Source organism: Tursiops truncatus, chromosome 14, assembly GCF_011762595.2.
Source record: "Tursiops truncatus isolate mTurTru1 chromosome 14, mTurTru1.mat.Y, whole genome shotgun sequence".
Lineage (NCBI taxonomy): Eukaryota > Metazoa > Chordata > Mammalia > Artiodactyla > Delphinidae > Tursiops > Tursiops truncatus.
Genome location: NC_047047.1, coordinates 43,215,321 through 43,232,885, shown reverse-complemented (window position 1 = coordinate 43,232,885; position 17,565 = coordinate 43,215,321). Strand labels below are relative to the sequence as shown.

Sequence of the window (17,565 nt, the reverse complement as noted above, 5' to 3'; positions counted from 1 at the left end):
AGGCTGCCTAAAATCATAATAAGTCTACAGACACCCCAAAACACACCACCAGACGTGGACCAGCCCACCAGAAAGACAAGATCCAGCCTCATCCACCAGAACACAGGCACTAGTCCCCTCCACCAGGAAGCCTACACAACCCACTGAACCAACCTTAGCCACTGGGGACAGACACCAAAAACAACGGGAACTACGAACCTGCAGCCTGCAAAAAGGAGACCTCAAACACAGTAAGATAAGCAAAATGAGAAGACAGAAGAACACACAGCAGATAAAGGAACAAGATAAAAACCCACCAGACCTAACAAATGAAGATGAAATAGGCAGTCTACCTGAAAAAGAATTCAGAATAATGATAGTAAAGATGATCCAAAATCTTGGAAATAGAATGGAAAAAAATGCAAGAAACATTTAACAAGGACCTAGAAGAACTAAAGATGAAACAAACAACGATGAACAACACAATAAATGAAATTAAAAATACTCTAGAAGGGATCAATAGCAGAATAACTGAGGCAGAAGAACGGATAAGTGACCTGGAAGATAAAATAGTGGAAATAACTACTGCAGAGCAGAATAAAGAAAAAGAATGAAAAGAACTGAGGACAGTCTCAGAGACCTCTGGGACAACATTAAACACACCAACATTGGAATTATAGGGGTTCCAGAAGAAGAAGAGAAAAAGAAAGGGACTGAGAAAATATTTGAAGAGATTATAGTTGAAAATTTCCCTAATATGGGAAAGGAAATAGTTAATCAAGTCCAGGAAGCACAGAGAGTCCCATACAGGATAAATCCAAGGAGAAATATGCCAAGACACATATTAATCAAACTGTCAAAAATTAAATACAAAGAAAACATATTAAAAGCAGCAAGGGAAAAACAACAAATAACACACAAGGGAATCCCCATAAGGTTAACAGCTGATCTTTCAGCAGAAACTCTGCAAGCCAGAAGGGACTGGCAGGACATATTTAAAGTGATGAAGGAGAAAAACCTGCAACCAAGATTACTCTACCCAGCAAGGATCTCATTCAGATTTGATGAAGCAATTAAAACCTTTACAGACAAGCAAAAGCTGAGAGAGCTCAGCACCACCAAACCAGCTTTACAACAAATGCTAAAGGAACTTCTCTAGGCAAGAAACACAAGAGAAGGAAAAGACCTACAATAACGAACCCAAAACAATTAAGAAAATGGGAATAGAAACATACATATTGATAATTCCCTTAAATGTAAATGGAATAAATGCTCCCACCAAAAGACACAGATTGGATGAATGGATACAAAAACAAGACTCATATATTTGCTGTCTACAAGAGACCCACTTCAGACCTAGAGACACATATAGACTGAAAGTAAGGGGATGGAAAAAGGTATTTCATGCAAATGGAAACAAAAAGAAAGCTGGAGTAGCAATTCTCATATCAAACAAAATAGACTTTAAAATAAAGACTGTTAGAAGAGACAAAGAAGCACACTACATAATGATCAAGGCATCGATCCAAGAAGAAGATATAACAATTGTAAATATTTATGCACCCAACATAGGAGCACCTCAATACATAAGGCAAATACTAACAGCCATAAAAGGAGAAATTGACAGTAACACATTCATAGTAGGGGACTTTAACACCCCACTTTCACCAATGGACAGATCATCCAAAATGAAAATAAATAAGGAAACACAAGCTTTAAATGATACATTAAACAAGATGGACTTAATTGATATTTATAGGACATTCCATCCATAAACAACAGAATACACATTTTTCTCAAGTGCTCATGGAACATTCTCCAGGATAGATGATATTTTGGGTCACAAGCAAGCCTTGGTAAATTTAAGAAAATTGAAATTGTTTCAAGTATCTTTTCTGACCACAATGCTATGAGACTAGATATCAATTACAGGAAAAGATCTGTCAAAAATACAAACACATGGAGGCTAAACACTACACTACTTAATAATGAAGTGATCACTGAAGAAATCAAAGAGGAAATAAAAAAATACCTAGAAACAAATGACAATGGAGACACGATGGCCCAAAGTCTATGGGATGCAGCAAAAGCAGTTCTAAGAGGGAAGTTTATAGCAATACAATCCTACCTTAAGAAACAGGAAACATCTCGAATAAAAAACCTAACCTTGCACCTAAAGCAATTAGAGAAAGAAGAACAAAAAAACCCCAAAGTTAGCAGAAGGAAAGAAATCATAAAGATCAGATCAGAAATAAATGAAAAAGAAATAAAGGAAACAATAGCAAAGATCAATAAAACTAAAAGCTGGTTCTTTGAGAAGATAAACAAAATTGATAAACCATTAGCCAGACTCATCAAGAACAAAAGGGAGAAGACTCAAATCAATAGAATTAGAAATGAAAAAGGAGAAGTAACAACTGACACTGAAGAAACACAAAAGATCATGAGAGATTACTACAGGCAACTCTATGCCAATAAAATGGACAACCTTGAAGAAATGGACAAATTCTTAGAAATGCACAACCTGCCAAGACTGAATCAGGAAGAAATAGAAAATATGAACAGACCAGTCACAAGCACTGAAATTGAAACTGTAATTAAAAATCTTCCAACAAACAAAAGCCCAGGACCAGATGGCTTCACAGGCGAATTCTATCAAACATTTAGAGAAGAGCAACACCTATCCTTCTCAAACTCTTCAAGAATAGAGCAGAGGGAGGAACACTCCCAAACTCATTCTACAAGGCCACTATCACCTTGATACCAAAACCAGACAAGGATGTCACAAAGAAAGAAAACTACAGGCCAGTATCACTGATGCACATAGATGCAAAAATCCTCAACAAAATACCAAACAGAATCCAACATCACATTAAAAGGATCATACACCATGATCAAGTGGGGTTTATTCCAGGAATGCAAGGATTCAATATACGCAAATCAATCAATGTGATACACCATATTAACAAATTGAAGGAGAAAAACCATATGATCACCTCAATAGATGCAGAAAAAGATTTTGACAAAATTCAACACCCATTTATGATAAAAACTCTCCAGAAAGTAGGCATAGAGGGAACTTTCCTCAACATAATAAAGGCCATATATGACAAACCCACAGCCAACATCGTCCTCAATGGTGAAAAACTGAAAGCATTTCCACCAAGATCAGGAACAAGACAAGGTTGCCCACTCTCACCATTTTTATTCAACATAGTTTTGGAAGTTTTAGCCACAGCAATCAGAGAAGAAAAGGAAATAAAAGGAATCCAAATCGGAAAAGAAGAAGTAAAGCTGTCACTGTTTGCAGATGACATGATACTATACATAGAGAATCCTAAAGATGCTACCAGAAAACTTCTAGAGCTAATCAATGAATTTGGTAAAGTAGCAGGATACAAGATTAATGCACAGAAATCGCTTGCATTCCTATACACTAATGATGAAAAATCTGAAAGTGAAATCAAGAAAACACTCCCATTTACCATCGCAACAAAAAGAATAAAATATCTAGGAATAAACCTACCTAAGGAGACAAAAGATCTGTATGCAGAAAATTATAAGACACTGATGAAAGAAATTAAATATGATACAAATAGATGGAGAGATATACCATGTTCTTGGATTGGAAGAATCAACATTGTGAAAATGACTGTACTACCCAAAGCAATCTACAGATTCAATGCAATCCCTATCAAACTACCACGGGTATTTTTCACAGAACTAGAACAAAAAATTTCACAATTTGTATGGAAACACAAAATACCCTGAATAACCAAAGCAATCTTGAGAATGAAAAACAGAGCTGGAGTAATCAGGCTCCCTGACTTCAGACTATACTATAAAGCTACAGTAATCAAGACAGTATGGTACTGGCACAAAAACAGAAATATAGATCAAGGGAACAGGATAGAAAGCCCAGAGATAAACCCACGCACATATGGTCACCTTATCTTTGATAAAGGAGGCAGGAATGTACAGTGGAGAAAGGACAGCCTCTTCAATAAGTGGTGCTGGGAAAACTGGACAGGTACATATAAAAGTATGAGATTAGATCACTCCCTAACACCATACACAAAAATAAACTCTAAATGGATTAAAGACCTAAATATAAAGCCAGAAACTGTCAAACTCTTAGAGGAAAACATAGGCAGAACACTCTGTGACATAAATCACAGCAAGATCCTTTCTGACCCACCTCCCAGAGAAATGGAAATAAAATCAAAAATAAACAAATGGGACCTAATGAAACTTAAAAGCTTTTGCACAGCAAAGGAAACAATAAACAAGACCAAAAGACAACCCTCAGAATGGGAGAAAATATTTGCAAATGAAGCAACTGACAAAGGATTAATCTCCAAAATTTACAAGCAGCTCATGCAGCTCAATAACAAAAAAACAAACAACCCAATCCAAAAATGGGCAGAAGACCTAGATAGACAGTTTTCCAAATAAGATATACAGACTGCCAACAAACACATGAAAGAATGCTCAACTTCATTAATCATTAGAGAAATGCAAATCAAAACTACAATGAGATATCATCTCACACCAGTCAGAATGGACATCATCAAAAAATCTAGAAACAATAAATGCTGGAGAGGGTGTGGAGAAAAGGGAACCCTCTTGCACTGTTGGTGGGAATGTAAATTGATACAGCCACTGTGGAGAACAGTATGGAGGTTCCTTAAAAAACTACAAATAGAACTACCATATGACCCAGCAATCCCACTACTGGGCATATACCCTGAGAAAACCATAATTCAAAAAGAGTCATGTCCCAAAATGTTCATTGCAGCTCTATTTACAATAGCCCAGAGATGGAAACAACCTAAGTGTCCATCATCGGATGAATGGATAAAGAAGATGTGTCACATATATACAATGGAATATTACTCAGCCATAAAAAGAAACGAAATTGAGCTATTTGTAATGAGGTGGATAGACCTAGAGTCTGTCATACAGAGTGAAGTAAGTCAGAAAGAGAAAGACAAATACCGTATGCTAACACATATATATGGAATTTAAGGAAAAAAATGTCATGAAGAACATAGGGGTAAGACAGGAATAAAGACACGGACCTACTAGAGAATGGACTTGAGGATATGGGGAGGGGGAAGGGTAAGCTGTGACAAAGCGAGAGAGAGGCATGGACATATATACACTACCAAACGTAAGGTAGACAGCTAGTGGGAAGCAGCCGCATAGCACAGGGAGATCAGCTCGGTGACCGCCTGGAAGGGTGGGATAGGGAGGGTGGGAGGGAGGGAGATGTAAGAGGGAAGAGATATGGGAACATATGTATATGTATAACTGATTCACTTTGTTTTAAAGCAGAAACTAACACACCATTGTAAAGCAATTATACTCCAATAAAGATGTAAAAAAATAAAAACTATAAAAAAGGGTATTAGGATCACGCATTGTCTCCCCTCCTAATATATAATTATGAAATGTTGACAATATTAGGGCTCAACTTAAGTCCCAAAATTCTTCTGTTTTTTCCCCAGAAAGGCTTAGGAGATTCTCAGATAAAATAACTGCCAATAGTCTGTTCTGAGTCCTTGGAAAAGTGTATCTTCATTACATTACTTCTCTGTGGTGCCTTTCACAGCACTTGGATCAGAGAAGGTAAATGTTTGACAAGGAAATAAAGGTGTCAGATAATTCACTCTCATTTTGGAAAATGCAAAGCAAAGCTCAGAAGTGTAGGGCCATGGGGTATTTAGTTTGTAGGAAAAAGTGAGTAGAAGGAAGGGTGAACAGACTCCTGCCTGGGTGGTACATGTTCAGATGGGCAACAGGGTGTTGAGGGGAAAGGAGGCTAGAGGTCTGGAAACTGGGAAGGTAGGAAAGGACATGTGAAGAAAACTGAAATACTGTGGCTGAAAGAGGGAAACAATGAATAAGAAAATGAGACAGGAAAAGAGGAAATCAAGGTAGGAAGCTATCAAATAGCTATTTGGCCCAAACTGCAGCTATCTCACCAGAGAAGATGGGGCTAGAGAAATGGCAGTGTAAACAAATAAGAAAATGATGGTGGATACTGTGCAGATAACTCTGTCCTCTAAAGACAGGCAGGAGGTCGGAGGCTGAGTCACCAAATATCGAAGACTCCACTCTTGGGGTCCTAGTCTTAGCTCCGGTCTCCATCCGTCTCTCTGTTCTTTCTGAATCCCACAAGACTTCTGCGTACTTAACATACTTCCCCGTGAGGCTGCTGTTGCCTCCCTGTCGAGGGTATAAACTTCTTCTTGGCAAGCGCAAAGTCTCACAGTGGGTCTCCAGTCGTCACAGCCCGTAGAAGAGTGCCGAGCACAGGGTCGCCACTTACTGATTGGACTGCCATCACAGACTGGGGACTTCCCTGGCGGTCCAGTGGTTAAGACTGGTGCTTCCAATGCAAGGGGCGTGGTGTTCGATCCCTGGTCGGGGAACTAAGATTCCACATGCTGCACTTTGATATGCGATCACAGACCGAAAACCAGAAAGACAGCATGGACCTTCCCATCAGCCTTGCAGGGGAGAGTACAGATTTTGCCACCTTAAAAACATTTCTTCATGCTCAAACACCTAGTCTGAAGAATATCCGTGTCCACTAAGTATTCTTGCAGGACTGTTCAGATGAGAAAGTCAATGAAGGACCTTTTCAAACTTAACCCAGCATCTATTCCCTGAGTGCCCACGATGTGTCAGGCACTTTGCGGGGGCCGGGGCCGCAGAGAATAATGACACGGTTCCCTGTTTCTTGGAGCTCACAGTTTGGTGGGGAAGATGGGCATTAAAAAAGAAATTTCACGTGTGACGAGGGTTACCAAAGGATCCTCAGAAGTGCTCAGAAGTTGGGCAGCCGGTTCTTTGCTATGGAATTGGCATCTCCTGCCCATCCAGGGGGTGGTACCTAAGGGCCAAAACAGAGACTGGAGGGGGGAAAGCTTCGGTTGCTCCACGAACCATCAGCTACTTGTAAAACAGAAATCAGAGCAGGGGTTTCTGTCAAAGTCAGGCCAGGAAATAAAGGACACATCATACATACAATGAAGCTATAACCTGTGAGGTCCCCATACAGGCTGAGATGCATTTCCCCAAGCGGCAGGCAGCTCTGTTCAGTGTCAAGGCCAGTAACACCCTGGAGAGCTGGAGGCTTAGCCTTCCTCTACCCTCCACCATCTACAGCAAAGCTGTGAATTCCAGAGTAAATGAAGAGGACCTGTAAGCAGTGGGCTGCTGTCACAAAGCCCACGTGCTGAACTTCTCCAGGGGAACAGAGCCATTGCTGAGTCCTTACTCCTCTGTGAGAAACAAGGCTGTGGATTAGAAGCAACAGAACATTGGCAGCAGGGAGAAATGAAAGTGGAGAATGCGAAAGGTCCAGGAGAATAAGAGCTCACAACACTCTAGCTAACAGAGGAAAAGGGCCAACTTCATGTGTCTCAACCGCCTTGAGACGATCATTGACTGACAGCATTATTGCACAATTTCTGGTATAGATCAAGTCATTAAAATAAGAATTATATTACATTAAATATGTAATATTTAAGAAATCAAGACTATACTACAAAAGTTTAAAATCTAATTTTTAAACATCTAAAAATTAATTTTTTTACTTGAAGAGGTAAATTTTGAAGATACCAGAAAAAACATGGTATTTGGAATACACCATTGCCTGAGAAGGCTAGAAAGTTGGAAAAATAGAATGTTACTGCATATAAGAACTGGCTCTAAATTTCTGCCTTTTTGTGCATCCTTACCTAAGTAACTAAGTATTAAAGTGGTGATTACAGCAAATAGGAAAAAGAAAGTCTTACACATACAACATTGATGGTGATTACATAATATAGAAATTTGGAAAGTATTCTGGATGTTGTAAATAAAAACTCCTCTGAAGAGCTGATGATAGGCCCTAGGGAATTCTGGTCCTAACAAAGCACCAATAAAACCAGCAGCTACTCCCCAGGTATCAAAGGCTATGATCTCCCCCAGAGGGGTTGCTGACAGCCCGGCCTCTGAAAGAGCTACCAAAATCAATACCAATCACTAGACAATGACATTCAGAGGACATCCAACACTAGAATGATCGTGTCAGGGCACCATTTGCCAGAGCTAAGTGCTTGCATTTCCAAACGGCAAATCCTTTTCAGGAGCAGATGTATGACCATGAAGGCCTGGCTGTGCGGAGAGCCATGGAAACTGTTTTGCAAGCTGCTATCATTAAGCAAGTAATAACACTCCTTAAGCCTGCTTCAGTGCATAATTAAGACAGGTTTCAACTCATCAGCCACCACACCTATTGTCTGAAAGCGTCACAAAACGGGTAAGAATGCATGCAATAAATGAACTAGGGCAAAATTAACAGCTTCCAGGTAAGCTATGTTGGCAGAAAACTGGGCCTTCTAGAAGCAGCACAACAGAGGCACAATCCACAGCGCCCCGTGACACCACCTGCCTTCAACCCTCTGAACAAGCGGTCGGGTGGACACATAGGGGGCTTGCTGCATCCCCAAAGTACAAGAGGGGAGAGGGACCTGGATGTGTGATGAGTCTGCCCCAGAAAATAAATTCATTCCTTTCCGGAGCTCCTCCACACAGCTGGGAACTAGGAATATGCAGCGTTCTACACAAAAAAGGGTGGGTTCAGCTCAGATAGCATTTCTGCCAAAGGCCAAGGAAAAGCCACTGCATGTTGTCCACCACAAGCAGCCTCAGGCCTATCCTTGGGGTGAGTGTGGGTATCACCAACGCTGCGCTAGGCACCACGCACTCTGCATCCCTTTTCAGCTAGGAGCTGCCTCCTCTAGCAGCTTCCACTCCTTTGCCCTCGGAAATCTGAAAAGAGTGGCCAGGAGCCGGTGGGGTGTAGTGGAAAGGGTATGGCTTTGGAGTCCGGTGGACCTGAGTTACAATCCTGGCTCTATCACTTACTTGCTGGCTCACCTCTACCCTTTCCACCCGCCTCTCTAGGCCTCAGCTTCCACATTATAAAGAGGGATTAATAATATGTAATCTTTCACAGCTGTTTTAAGAATTCAAGGTAATATCTAGCAGAGGGATTGGCATAGAGGAGTTGGTCAATAAAGAGTAGCTATTATTATTACTAATAAATTATCACATGGGGTGTATGACTACGTGGGGATGATTAGAAGAGAGGTGGGAAGAAGAGACATTGGCACAAACAATGAAATGGGCTTCACTTTGAAGAAAGATTTTTCAGAGCACCACGTAGCTCTCCTATAGAAATCCTGCCTCCCTCAAAGGTACTACGCGTGTATAAACACTCTTTACTTTCTTTAAGCAAGTTTCCCACAGCTTTGTTATCTGCAGCAGGCAAGGTGCATCTTGTTTTCATGGGTAGGAGAAACTGAGGTACAAAAGATCACCTGATTCTCTGAGTGACTCAGAGGAACCACCCAAGCATGAACCCAGGGGTGTCACAGTCTCCACTCCTTCTGGACCCAAACTGTTCTAACAAATGATTCATATTGGGAGAAATCCCAATTAAAAAAAAAAAAAGATTAGTCCTACAATGGACAGCCCTATGTTTGGGGCAACCAGGAAGTTAATGTGCAGAAGACCCAGGCTGGGCTTCCACAGTGCATGCTCCAGCACCATCCTGTGCCAACCTTTCCTCTCTCGGTTGTATCTGGTTCTCAAAGGAGTTGAGCAGAAGCACAAACAGACAGAACCCGCAGTATACCTTCCTCCCTCTGGCCTTCTGGCCTCAACCACAGGGCGCCGTGTCCACGCCAGGCATCTGCCTATCCTCAGATCCTGGCTCTTGAACCCCACTCACAGGTTCGTAGGCACACACCTTTCCATCCAGCAGGCTTATTCAGATTAGGTTCACCCAGCCTGGGCTGAGAACAGGCAGAGTGCCCTGGTTGTTGTTGTAAAAGGAACCAGCTTCATCAGAGGCAAGCCAGCTTCCACCACTTTGTAGAATTTGACATCGGGTTTTGTTTCCTGCTTTGTTAGGTTATTCCCCCACCTCTTTGCCTCCTGCATACACAGCCCTGGAAAAGGGCCTTTCCTTGTGAAACTTGGTAGCCTCACAAAGTCCGGAGGGGGATGAGGCCAATGGCTATCACAGAGCACTGAAGAAATCCCTTCTCTCATGCCCTTCTATTAGACGGACAGTTCGTGCTTCCACTGGAAGAACTCGAACCTGGAATTCCTTGCTCATTTAGTTGGGTAGTGTCCTGATCTTGTGTATATAAGAGCATTGTACAAGGGAGGCACTTATAAATAGGCACCAGGTTTTGTGCCCAGGACAGTGACTGGAACATAATAGGGACAAAAATGTCTGCTGAATGAATGTTCATTTTATTGGTATACCTAAGCTCTTTTTTTTTTTTTTTTGCGGTACGCAGGCCTCACACTGTTGTAGCCTCTCTGGCTGCGGAGCACAGGCTCCGGACGCACAGGCTCAGCGGCCATGGCTCACGGGCCCAGCCGCTCCGCGGCATGTGGGATCTTCCCGGACCAGGGCATGAACCCACATCCCCTGCATTGGCAGGCGGATTCTCAACCACTGCGCCACCAGGGAAACCCATACCTAAGCTCTTATTTCATGGCCTGCTACTTTTTAATTGTACATTTAAGTGATGATGTACCAGCTTTTAGAAATGCAAATTCAAATTAAGTTCCTTCAGAGAAACCATTAGAATTTAGCTGTGTTGAGGAGAGCAAACTCAAGGACCCAATCACCTATCTCACTAGTAATTTTCCCTGTGAACATGACGCAGAGCTCCATCAACTGTTATTCTATTTCAGAGACCACAGGCATTCCTCTGTAGTCAGGGAGAGGAAAGCAATGCAACTTCTTGCAACAAGTTCAAAAATCCAAAGAATCTAGCAACCTAGAAAGGTCTCCCCAGGCCTGTACGACTTTGTTGCCAAGGTCACCAAGACAATAGCAACATAACACATATCAGGGACATCAGCTGGCTGGAGAGTTTGCTGTTAAAATACCTGTGGGCTCGGTCCCTGGTACCTTCTCTTTCCACTTTAGCTCAATCTACTGCAGCAGTTCAGAAGCTCTGTGACACGGAATTGCTCGCTCTGCCTGCACATTCCTCGTGCCAATACTCTTTGTAAATGTTTGCTTTAAACATAATCTGCAGCTTTACTAAGATTATGTCCTGAGCACATTTTTTTTTTTGTCATCCATATCTGTGCTAAGAGAGCTGATGCCTTCCTGCACCGTCAAGTCTTGCCTCCAGATTTATTCCTCAGGCTTTCCCCAGGCCTTTCTGTTCTGATGCGGGCATTTCAGAATCAGAACACTGCAGAATCCTTGAGCGCAAGGATCACTCATTACCCCTCCTTTGTATCTTCTATGTGCCTCACACATGGGAAGCACTTGATAAATATTTTTAGCAAACCAGTTTATTCATTGCTCCCTGAACTTGTGAAGCACATTCCCATCCCTGCACTCTTGCTGAAGGCTTGTCTCCTGCCAAGAATGCTCTCTCTGCTCCTTCCCATTTATGCAAATCCTGACTGTCCCTTGGGACCAAAATTAAGCCCTCTGAGATCTTACAATTAACATACTATTTTTTAAATTAGTCTGGGTCTACATCTCGTCTCCTCAACTAATCTGAAGTCCTGTAAGCTCTGTCTGGGCTGAAGCAAACTGACAGAACCAAAACGAGGTGAGAAAGGGGGTCCAGTGCCAAAGCTTTGCCTCAAGGGTGATGTCAGGGGTCTCTGCAAATCAGACACTGGGATAGCAAATGAAAGATGCCTACTTGGAGGTAGAATCTATGTAAATGATTTAGACTCAAAGGCAAAAGCAAAGGAACAGAACGGGTGCAGAAGCTGAGGTTAGGATGTGGTCAGTCCAGAAGGATGCCCTAGGACAAGGCTCATTGGCCCTGACACTGATATTGAAAGTCCAGGCCCTGCCCCCTCAGGCAGGAGGACTTGGCCCTTAAAGTAGTCCTCCCCAGCTGTGGCACTGACACTGCCCAGCAGGAACTGCTGAATCCCTTATTAGGACACTTGCAACCTCACCCAGGATCTAGCACAGTGCTATACAAACGGCAGGAAGGAAGGGAAGCAAAGAGGACAGAAGGGAGACGAGTGGACCATTGGTCCACTCCCCTCAGCCAGTTCAGAAGGCCAGAGCGAGCCCAGGCATCCGCCATCCTCTCACACACCCAGTTGTTTTCATGCTTTGGGGATTGCTTTGATCTCTCTGGAAGCTTTTGAGTTCCTCAGGCATGGGGACGTTATCTGCTCTTTTTTGTATCTACCACTGAGGAACAGGTACTGGTTCCAGCCTCCAGGGTGGGCAGGGTGTGGGCGTGCGGTCTCACTGCACTGCTCACAAGGGGCTCTGGGCAAGATTCTGCTTCCAGTTAAGCAAGGGCAGCTGGGACACCTCTGTGGGTTCAGCCACTCTGCCTTTTCCTAGTTTCCCACAGTGGTCTCTTTCTCCATCCCACCCAAAACACACAAGGTCAACCATGTCAAGAGGGGAGCAGAGTCCTGCCTCCAGCAGGGCTTCCCCAGGCCTCTGCCTATTTAGGGATGGGGGGGGGACTGGGTCCTCATGATGCTTCCCATAGCCATCAGCAGAGGGATGGGGCCTCACCCCAGGTCCAGTTTATGGACCCATCCAAGCTCTGCCAAACTCATGACTGCCAAGTGCACCAAGAATGGACATGGTCTGAGCATGACTTGAGGCTGGGCCTGCCCTGTCTCCCTCCTTACTGTTTTTCAAGGCAGAATCACACCTAGGGGAGGGGACTGTTAGCATTGTAATGGCTTCTCCCTCTAATCACATGCAAAGTTGAAAAACTAACTGTATCAGGGGAATTCTGAGCAGTAAAAACAAAACAAGGTTCAAAAACAAAACCCAAACCCCTCATAAACAAAAGAATGGGAAGTTCTGCTCCATTCTGTAAAATCCGATTTCAGATCAACTGAGTGTAAAAGGAGAAGATAGTCCGCGTTACAGAAGAGTGAATCCAACAGTCAAGCAAAATCCAAATGGCAAAATGAAGGAGGTGCGTGGTTATTTTTATAATCAATGTGAAAGAGGCAGGACTGCCAGAGAGAGAGGCTGATGGGCCACAGCCACAGAGAAGCAGCTCGCTGAGCAGACAGATGGCTGAGGCACACCTTTCCTGTTCCGGGCCCTGAGTATTATTTCTGAGCAAACAAAAGATTGTCTCTTTATCAACAGTGTTGACCCAGCACTTGATGCATACAGAGGCTCCCCCTCGGAACCTGGACCACAACCCTGTGGGTAGGCAGCACAGGGACTGTTAAATCCATTACACAGATGAGAAAACCAAGTCCTAGAATGATTTGCTCCAGGTCCTCAAATATAAAAATGAGATAACCAGAACTTGAATTTGTCTGTTATAAAGCCAAGGTTAGAGCTCCCTGCACAGGCTCAGGGGCCCTGGGACCTCTGCTGGAAGGGAAGGCACTCGGCTGCATGGTCAGTGTGGCCCCCTGGGCTTTTTCACGCCTTCTAAACAGGAAGTGAGAGTACAGACTCCTGTCCAACCTCCAACCTGCACTATTATTCCAGTGAACCCCCAGGCTCAACAGACTTTGGATGGCTGTGAACTGGCCCTCAACCAAAGGCATGAGTTCAGCCACACTCTCCTTTGCCAAAGCTGCTTCTGGTAAAACAAATCTATAAAGAGAGATTTCTCCTAAGGAGGCCCCACCCAGCTCAGCCAAAGGGAGAGAATGGGTGGGTGACAGGGCTTCCTATTTAAGGAAATCCATCAGTTCTCTATCAGCAGAGCCTGGGCCTCCAGCCAACAGGTCCCTGGAGGGAGGAAGAATGAGGACTGGGGTCAGCTGTAGAGAATGAACGCAGGTCCCCAGCAGCGGGCTCCAGGGAGGGGCGGTCTCAGCCCCTCTGAGCTCTGCTACAGCGAGGCTGCTATGGCCTGGCTCCCCTTCCACTTCCGCCGGGCAGAGGCATTGCTTCCCGCAGCCTGGCCTGAGGCCGCTGGGGAAGGGGAGGGGGGGTTGAGGCTGTGCCCCTCCCCCTAGCAAAGTGTCCAGACGCCAACAGGCCCACATCTGTCCTCTACCACCTGGAAGAAGTGGCCCCCTGCTGTGTGACCCTGGGCAATTTCCTCACGTGGAAAAAAGCGACAGCAGCACGTCCTTCATAGAATACTGTGGCACTCACCTAGGAACCATTGTCCCCTCCTCCCAGCAAATACTCTGAATCCTGTGGCCTCAGCCCCTTAAAGATCTTGTTCTGTGTCATCAAATACAGTTTTCCCTAAACCCCAAACACACTTCTCTCTACCCCAGCCACGTACTCCTGTGTGTAGCTCCAGCAGTCCCATTTCCGGCCCTCAGTTGTACTGAAGATTTCATCTACCAAGCACTTACATGCCAGCACCAACTGCACTGGGGAAGAGTCACGGGATGTTTGGGGCAGTGTGGCGGAAGGGAGAAGCCCCGGGTACAACCCTTTTACTTAATCGTCACCTAATTAGGCTGCCACCTACTGCTCCCACCAGCACACAAGAAGTGCTAATTCTGCAAAGGAAAATTTGGTGCCTAACCTCATTTCTATCTCCAGATGTAGTATATTTCTCCTCTCGGGGTGTTTTCAAAGTCTTATTCTGCAGATTTCTGATGTTAACGTGTTATCTTTCTTTAAGAACTTCCCTTGGCTCAGCACCCACCCTTCCCCCCAACCCCCACCACCATTCATCACAGGACTGAAGCAACCTCAAGAGCAGAAGGCAGACTGCTGGTCCAGCAAATGAGTGTGGACGCCCTCTCCTCTCAGACCTCTTAGCTCAGCTAAGGAGGACATCAGTTACAAGCTGGGGGCCGCAGCCGGAGGAGTGAGAGTCAGCAGCTTCCAGAGAATGAAGCAAGACATTTCAAGTCAAAATCTCTGCACGGGAGCTTCCCTGGTGGCGCAGTGGTTGAGAGTCCGCCTGCCGATGCAGGGGACACGGGTTCGTGCCCCGGTCCGGGAGGATCCCACATGCCACAGAGTGGCTGGGCCCGTGAGCCATGGCTGCTGAGCCTGCGCGTCTGGAGCCTGTGCTTTGCAACGGGAGAGGCCACAACAGTGAGAGGCCTGTGTACCGCCAAAAAAAAAAAAAAATCTCTGCACGGGCCCTGGGCCAGGGCAGCATAGTGCCGTGCAATTACAGGGAACAATCTAAAAAAATCAATCTTGAACGGGCAGCCGGTGCAGTGCCTCTGAAAATAGACAACCTCTGGGTCCTCTCCTCTGAGGAGCTGGCAGCCACTACCTGCGGCAGCACAAAGAAGCGAACTTTCTAAACCAAAATAGTATCCTGGGTCTGAGAAACAATGAAGGACAAATGCCAGAGCTCAGGGAAGAGTTTTATGAAGTCCTAAATCACCTCTGCAAAGAGAAGCTAAAATAAGGTAAACCCGCTGCAGGGCTGTCAACCCCCATCATCACTGTGCTCCTATTAACTAGTGATCGTGACAGGAGGAGCTGGTGTTGTGTCCTCATCATCACCATCATCCCCCTCATCATCATATGAGGCCCACCTTCACCGCTGGACGCAGCTCCTATTCAGCCCCTGGGCCTGCCTGCAGGTTTGATGAGGCAAAAGAGGAGGCTAGATTTGTTTAAAGAGGTCGGTGTGGGGATGACAAGAAAGCAAGATAAAAGGAGAGAGATGCAGAAGCACCAATTCCTAGCAGACAAGGCCTACTACCAAGTATTTGAGACTGGGCTGATTCCGCCAGAGCCGTGAAGTGGTGGGTGAACCAAGGCAAGGGTTTTGCTTGTCTGCTCCCCTACTGGCACCTGCCTCCCTGAGGTCCTGGAGTTGGAGCATATTTTGAAAGAACCAAGGGACACTAAGTTCCCAAGACCCTGTCTCACATTTATTTCCTTTTCTGTTTCAACAAGGACACTATTTTGTACTTGTTTAGTGATTCTTCACAGACAATTTTCTTCTGGACTGAGGCTGCTTTTATCAGATAATCCAGGCATCTACTGGGTGCCCACCAACATGTCCTACTAGGAAATGAGAGCCGTAGGAGGGTTGATTTATGAACTAAACAAAGGAACAACAAAATATCACACACCCGGAGGCGACGGATCTGAGGACAGGAAGGCAGGACTAAGTCAGGAGGATTCCCCTTCAGGACAGGCAGGGAATTCTGAACTTCCCCACCGTGTGGGAGCCCCTCTATTCCTATGCTTCTTTTTTTCTTTTTTTGTCTTGGAATTTTATTTTATTTTTTTATTGAAGTATACTTAATTTACAATGTTGTGTTAGTTTCAAGTGTACAGCAAAGTGATTCAGTTATACATATATATATTCTTTTCCAGATTCTTTTCCATTATAGGTTATTACAAGATATTGAGTATAGTTCCCTGTGCTATACAGTAGGTCCTTGTTGTTTACCAATTTTATATAGGTAGTGTGTTTATGTTAATCCCAAACTCCTAATTTATCTCTATCCCACCCCCATGCTTCTTGCTCTGAGGCAAATGTCCTGAGAAGACATCCCAGGATTTAATAACCAAGCAGCATGTGTGCCTTTCTCCATTGCTGAGGCCTGGCCTCCCGAGTTCCCAGCAAGCAGAGGTTCCACTGAAAGGGAAAACTCCCCTCTGATGAAATCAGCATATTCATCAGATACTAATACAGTCCTGCCTGAGCTGCATCCATCACACCTGGCTCTCTTCCTTTTTTCCACCTCCCAGAATAGGGAAGGGTTACTTTTCTGCTGGGCCCACAGCTGATGAGCTTCAAGGTACAACGTGACATTAAACTCCCTGGTGGCAGTCCCTCATCGTGGTTGCCATGGTGCCCTGCAGGGCTACTCAGCTCCCTACTCACACCCAGCCTGCAGCTCCTTCGGCAAAAAGGCAGAACCTCAGTACGACTGGAGGTAATGAGCAGGGGCATTGAAATCTCATTTCAGTCAATATATTCCTCATCAACCCCAACAAGCATTCGACTTACTTATATACTCCCTGTCAACCCTGGAGAGCAGAGGTTAAAATAAAACCTCTGAAGGGCAGGACTGGTGAATGGAGAAACGAATACAGAGCACCCTGCCAATCCATAAGGCAGAAAATAAACCCCTGGCACATGGCAGGTACTCAGTAAATATCTGTTAAATGTATAAATGAATGAATAAAAGTAACTCAAGTATGGTTTAGGCCTCTTGAGGGACATTTTCTGAAAAGACACTGTTGGTATTAATAATTGGTACACTTGATGTGACATTTTCTGCCTTCCAAAATGCCTTCCTGTGTTATCACACTTGGTCTCTGCAACAAGAAAGGGCCCTAGAACTGGGCTGGGAAATCATTTCCATTTTGCAGCTGAGAAAACTAAGGCGCAGAGAGGTGATCTACCTGAGTGACTCAGCACTTGGGTGGAGGTTATGGAGGGGAAGCCCTCTCCTACCTCCTCTAATGGCTCAGCCACAGGCCTTCCTTCTCCCCCCGCCCCGGGCAGGAGCCACTGGACATCTGAGAGGGGGCAGGGGACTCAGGTGTGCACCGAAGCCCTGTCCATGCCTCGATTCACTGGAGCCTCGAATGATGAAATATTTATTTGGTGATAAGAACTTGCCCTTCATATCAAG

The 17,565-nt window shown here is 44.6% G+C and overlaps 1 protein-coding gene across 5 annotated transcripts in view; it reads right to left on the bottom strand.

The window, feature by feature from the left end:
- CLHC1 (clathrin heavy chain linker domain containing 1) overlaps positions 1–17,565 on the bottom strand; it is a 171,469-nt gene that overhangs the window by 87,521 nt on the left and 66,383 nt on the right. The gene's annotated exons all lie outside the window — the stretch shown is intronic.